The sequence below is a fragment of the Bos indicus x Bos taurus genome, chromosome 10 (genome assembly GCF_003369695.1).
Source record: "Bos indicus x Bos taurus breed Angus x Brahman F1 hybrid chromosome 10, Bos_hybrid_MaternalHap_v2.0, whole genome shotgun sequence".
NCBI lineage: Eukaryota > Metazoa > Chordata > Mammalia > Artiodactyla > Bovidae > Bos > Bos indicus x Bos taurus.
This window is the reverse complement of record NC_040085.1, coordinates 53,696,988-53,702,987: the sequence shown is the minus strand read 5'-3', so window position 1 is coordinate 53,702,987 and position 6,000 is coordinate 53,696,988. Positions and strand designations below refer to the sequence as shown.

The following is a 6,000-nucleotide window of genomic DNA, read 5'->3' as shown; positions in this document are numbered from 1 at the left end:
CATCGGCAAGCAGATTATTTACCACTGAGCCAACCTGGGAAATCCAATGGAAAGACTACTATGTGTGAAACACTATTTGACTAGTTGCTTTCATTTATTCATTACGAATTTATTGAACACCTATTTGGCACACCCTTTTACTTAACGCACTTAGTAGACAGACCCCACTTTCCAGCTTTTCCATCCATGAGACGCTTGGATTGTCCCTGAGGACTTAAGTGACCATGGCCTATCACTCCATCCAAGCTACTTTATTTTACATATAATCGGAGCATTCAATTACCTATAAAGAATCACCTCACGACAAAGTTCGGACCACTCTTTTTGCTTTTTTAGACTAGGCTTTTAACTGTGTTTGCGCATATATAATATGCTTTAGAACCGTATCCATTCTTCTCTTACCAGAGGCGTGGCTTCGGAGAATGTTAAACTTTTGGCCAAAATTTGAGATTCACATCCTCTTTCTAGTCAGCCTTAAACCTCCAATTTGAAGAGAAAGAAGCATAGAGTTAAAGGCAGCACTGCCTCCAGCGCTGCAAGGCCCAGGATGAAAGTTAATACTAGGTGATGAAACTAAGTCTGAGAAATGCAGGGCGCAGGGGACGGGCGGACAAGCTCGCCCCAACTAAGCGTAGCCTGGTCGCTACCCAGACCGTCCAGCCAAACCGTCCTCTTTAGCCCTCCTCGGCCCTCAGGCGAAGCTGCCACAGGCAGAGCTGGAACTGGGGAGGAGCAAATAGTCAAGGGCGCGCGCGGGCAACGTGACGTCAGATACGCGACGCGTCGCAACGCAGTGCAAATTGGGAATCGGGGATGAGCTGGGCTGGCTTCCGTCCGGATAGCGATTCTTCCTCGAGTTGGTGGGAGATGGGCCTTTGGCGAGGAGGCCGGCGTTAGTGAAGTGCGCCGGGCTCCAAGGTGAGTGCGGGGCTGGGTCCTGGCCTTTGATCCTTGGGAATCCGACCGCAGCGAAGCCCCTTACCTTACACCAGCTGCTGATCACCCGGGAGACAAGCTCTGTCCTCGGAGAGGGGTGGGACAATCGGCTTTTGGAGGAAGGGCCCAACCTCAAGTCTTTCCTGCTGTCCACCTAGGGTTGCCCAGCCAGTTCCGCGTGGGTTCAGGTTTTCCGGTCTCGAAAGGTGGCCTTGACCATTCTTCCATCTTCTTGGACAGTCAGACCGACTTTGACCTCCTTCCTCTTGCCTCCGTTCTCGGATTTACTTGCTGTCGAGCTGCATCCCCAGGCCTTAATACAACCTCTCAGAGTGTTTTTCAGTCCGTCTTCTGATCCAGTCAAACTTGCTTTTAGTGAAGTTCAAAATTGCGTTTAAAGAAACTATGAGCGCATCAGAGTTAAAACTGTGACTTCCTCAAATAAAAGCTTTTCTTTCCTAAAATGTGCCCTCTCTCCTGGAGTTGTGGGATAAGTTAATTTCACCTCCACTCCACCTTGGAAATTATTAGAACCCTGAATTTATACCTAAAGCTGCAGGCCACACTTCTCGGTTTATTTCTTGCCTCCAGTTCATTTTGTGACCTTGAAACAAGTCCCTTAATCACTAAGAAAATATTTACCTGAAGACAGAGGTGTTGCAGAATCTAAGGAATTTAATACTTGTTAAGAGCCCTGAGGGTTTCAACTATAGGGGATGCCAAAATAAAGATTTTACTCTCTGTAAATCTGCAAACATCCTAATTTTTGTATGCTTTCTACTGCAGCCATGAAAAATGCCCAGTGGTCTTTGTTAGGGAAGTGTTCCTCTTGTAGGCTTTTTCTGTGGCTTTGCTATGTAAGCAGATTTTGCATTTCAACAGATTCTGTTTAAGATTCATTGTTGAATGTCTTTCATGATGTATTTAGATCATTTGTCATGATTCCAGAATACTGGTCTCATCTGTCTGAAAGGTTTCCGGTAGGTTGTGTTATGTTTCTAACATGTTGAAATAAGTATTCCATTTCTTGTGACACATTAGGTGCATCTTTTAAATTAGATAGTAAGAACACACAACCTGTCACTAATGACATAAATACATACTAATTGCACATAGGTATGAATTGTAGTTTTTGAGAAAACAATGAGTGAGAAAAACAAAAATATTTTAAGGATGTCTTTCTGTAATTTAATTTTTTAATATATTTACTTGAACTTTGTCAGTTGTTATGGTCTTTTATTTATTAGTATGAACACAATAGGAAAGAACCAGGATGGCTTCTGTAAAGTAGAAGAGTCAGTACATCAGATTTTTTTCCATAAAATGTCTGGCATTATATTTTATTATGAACATTATATTTTATTATGAACATGAAAATATACTTATTTTTGGAGAGATGAAAGGGAAAAAGTGTTCATTAAATATGAGGTGATAATAAGTTAAACATTATTGAGTCTTTTTTGTTTTAATCTTGGTTATTGTCCCAGTTGCCTATTGCTATATAACACTTCACTCTAAAACAAAGTAGCTTAAAGCTACAGTTTATTATCTCATGTTTCTTGGGCCAGCTGGATTCAGCTGGTTGCTTCTCGATGAAGGTTTCTTGTATTGTAGTCCGATATCCAGCTACGATTGGAGTCATCTGAAAACTCAGCTGGGCAGAACATCCAGGATGGCTCATTCCCATCGATGGCAGTTGCTGTTGGCTGAGAGTTCAGCTGAGATGTCGACAGGAGTGCCTGTGGTATAGCCTTTTCATGTGTCTTAGACATAGCACAGCATGGAGGCTGAGTTCCAGGAGCAAGTGTTTGAAGGAGTGGAAGCTTTCTCTTAAAATCTTTTCAAGCTTGGACCCAGAAATTGGCACAGCATTACTTCCAACATTCTCTGTTCATTAGAGCAGTTAGAGTCCTCCCTCCACCAGATAATAGACTTTTGAAGGAGCCAGTGCTGATAATAACTTGTGGCCATCTTGAGCATACCATAATTTTGTTGACAAGGTTGTGTTAGACTAATATTTAGATATAATAGTAGATGCAGAGTAAGTTACACTTCTGATTTTTTTTAGCCGTCTCGTGGCACATTATAATTTTTGGAGCACTTTTTGAAAAAATTTTTTCATTTGCTACCTTTGAAAACTTTATAGAAGCAGATGGATTATTTCCATTTTGCAGATGAAAATAAACTGAGCAATGGCACTGGTGGCATTGGAGGATTTAAGGAATTTGCCCAGAGTTATATGCTAGTAAGTGGAAATGAAACTAAGACTTGTAGTACTTTCATAATATAGAATTTATTAGTAAATATGAAATATTATATTAAACTTATTTTGGAATTACATATTTATAACCATACTAATTCAAGTAACACAGTACTCATGCGTAGTGAATAAAGTTAGTGTTGAGAGAGCTAAACTTTGTCTTTTCTAACACATTACAGTTTAGTCTTTCATAATACTAAATTATCTGAAATGTACCAATAATGATGTGAACCTGCATGTCTTTTTTTAAATTGAAGTATAGTTGATTTACAGTGTTTTAGGTGTACAGTAAAGTGATTCAGTCATATATATATATATTCTTTTTTTAGATTCGTTGGCATTATAGGATATTATAAGATACAGAGTATAGTTCCCTGTGCTATACAGTAGGTCCTCATTGTTTATTCATTTTACATATAGTAGTGTGTGTCTGTTAATTCCAAGTTTATTCCTCCCTACTCCCTTTCCCCTTTGGTGATCATAAGCTTGTTTTCTATGTCTATGAATCTATTTCTGTTTTGTAAATAAGTTCACCTATATCATTATTTTAGATTCCACGTGTAAGTGATATATGATATTTGTCCTGATGTCTCTCTAATGTCATGAAATGAAATTATTATACATTATAATATCAATTTCAAACAGATTGAAAAGCTGTGGGTATAGGAATCCTGGAGGTTTTACTTTAGCTTTTTAATTATAAAGTATTAAAAATAAAAATGATTTCTCATAATTTTTGGTAGGTTGGGAATGATATAACTTAAGATGTTGATTTCAGCTGAAAACTAATTGTCATCTTCAGACTGTTTTATTGCTTCTAGTAACATCCTTATGGAGAAGGCAATGGCACCCCACTCCAGTACTCTTGCCTGGAGAATCCCATGAACCGAGGAGCCTGGTGGGCTGCAGACCATGGGGTCGCTAGGAGTGGGACACGACTGAGCGATTTCACTTTATTTTTTCACTTTCATGCATTGGAGAAGGACATGGCAACCCACTCCAGTGTTCTTGCCTGGAGAATCCCAGGGATGGGGGAGCCTGGTGGGCTGCTGTCTATGGGGTCACACAGAGTCGGACACGACTGAAGCGACTTAGCAGCAGCAGCAGCAACATACTTATATCCATTGTTTGTGCTCATGGTTCTCTGTCTTGAGTGTATGTTAGAATTAACCTGAGGAGCTTTATAAAAATCTTATGTTCAAATCTCACTCAGATTCTAATTGAACTATTTAGGAATGGATTCTGGGCATGAGTATTTTTTTCGAGTTCTTGGGTGATTCTAATATACAGCTAGGGTTGCAAACCATAGCTTTTTTTCTGGTACTTACTAAGTACAGTTGGGTTCCCAGCTCATCCATTTGGCATCAGTTAAGAAAAATTGAAGAGATAAAGAGGGAGAAGAGATAAGAAATGGAGCAAGGTTACATATGTAGAAAGACACCTATTTATTGTGTAAAACAGTTACCCTTGTCTATTTTCTAGGAATGATCCTTCTTAATAAAACCAAGAAACTTTCGGCGTGGTATGTTAGTGCCTATATTAGGGTAGTTGCTTTGTATTACCATTGTGTACTTACCTTTCCTCTTAAGAGGTAGAACTACATGAGGAGGTATATTCTTTGTATTCTCTCTAGCCCCCAGCCCTGCACTTTGTATTCTAAATGTTACCAGATTGAAGCCAGTTTTTAGTCACTCTTCAAAACTAAGGCTAGTTATTTGACTCTGTTTTTCTTTTTAGCAGTGTAAGAACTTTGTAACTTTGGAATTCTCCAGGTTCCAGTCCTTAAGGTATCTTGTCAGCTGTAGAGAAACAAGATATCATTTCCTTAGTGATTCATTCTCCTGATATTAGTTACTAGTGTGAATGATGATTATGTTTTTAAAACTATTTTAGAAGTTTTAAAATATACATAAAAGTGAAGAGAATAGAATTATTTAAACTATCCTAGATAACCTATTCATGTCAATACTTTGTTATCTCCCAAAACAATAAGGATTATAAAAGTTAACATTAACATCTTAATAGTTGATTTAATATCTATTTGGCTTTCTGTAAACTTGGTATCTAATTACATATTTACATCTCTATCAGGGCATCTTTTTTTAGATACTATTTCTTTTTCATATACTTAACATGTTCAAATTTTTTTTGTAAATCAGTGGTTCTTATATGGGGTTAATTTTGCATCCCCTGCCCCCCACCGCCATCGTGGACATTTGTCCGTCAGGAAACATTTCTGGTTGTCACAACTGGAGAGATGTGGATACTACTGGCATCTAGTGGGTGAGGCCAGGGCTGCTGCTAAACCTACTACCATGTGTAGGGCAGCCCCACAGCAAAGAGTTCTTCAGCCCAACATGTGAGTAGTGCCCACGTTGAGAGATGCTGCTGTAAACTGGTCAGTTTTTTAAACTGCAGTATTCCTTTGTTTTGTTAATAGCAGTCCCATTGTTCCCATTTCTCAGGGTTTCAAAGTGTGTGTGTGTATGCACTTAAGAGAGAAAACATTGTTTCAGTCAAAGCATCTTTCTACCTGTTGATGTTCTTTCTTCTGTGGCCTGCTCCTTATTCTTTTCTAGAGTATCATTCCCTTGTTTCTGTTTCCTTCACATCTATCTTACATGTCCCACTTTGACCTGCCCAGAAGTACTATTTTCCTTTTCAAGGAAGGTCTGGCTTCTTACTGTGGGCTGAATTAAATATAGATAATTTTGGGTGGTTTCAAAAGTTCTCCATCATATAACTCCCTTGCTTTACCTAATAGAATTTATTATTGCTAGCCAGCAGTTATTAAAGATTGACTC

The 6,000-nt window shown here is 38.9% G+C and overlaps 1 protein-coding gene across 1 annotated transcript in view; it reads left to right on the top strand.

Moving 5' to 3' along the window:
* Nucleotides 1-769: 769 nt before the first annotated feature.
* Nucleotides 770-6,000, top strand: part of USP8 (ubiquitin specific peptidase 8) — a 51,599-nt gene continuing 46,368 nt past the window's right edge. The window contains exon 1 of the mRNA XM_027554026.1: nucleotides 770-918. The gene's annotated coding sequence lies outside the window, so the exon portion shown is untranslated. The remainder of the gene's footprint in view (nucleotides 919-6,000) is intronic.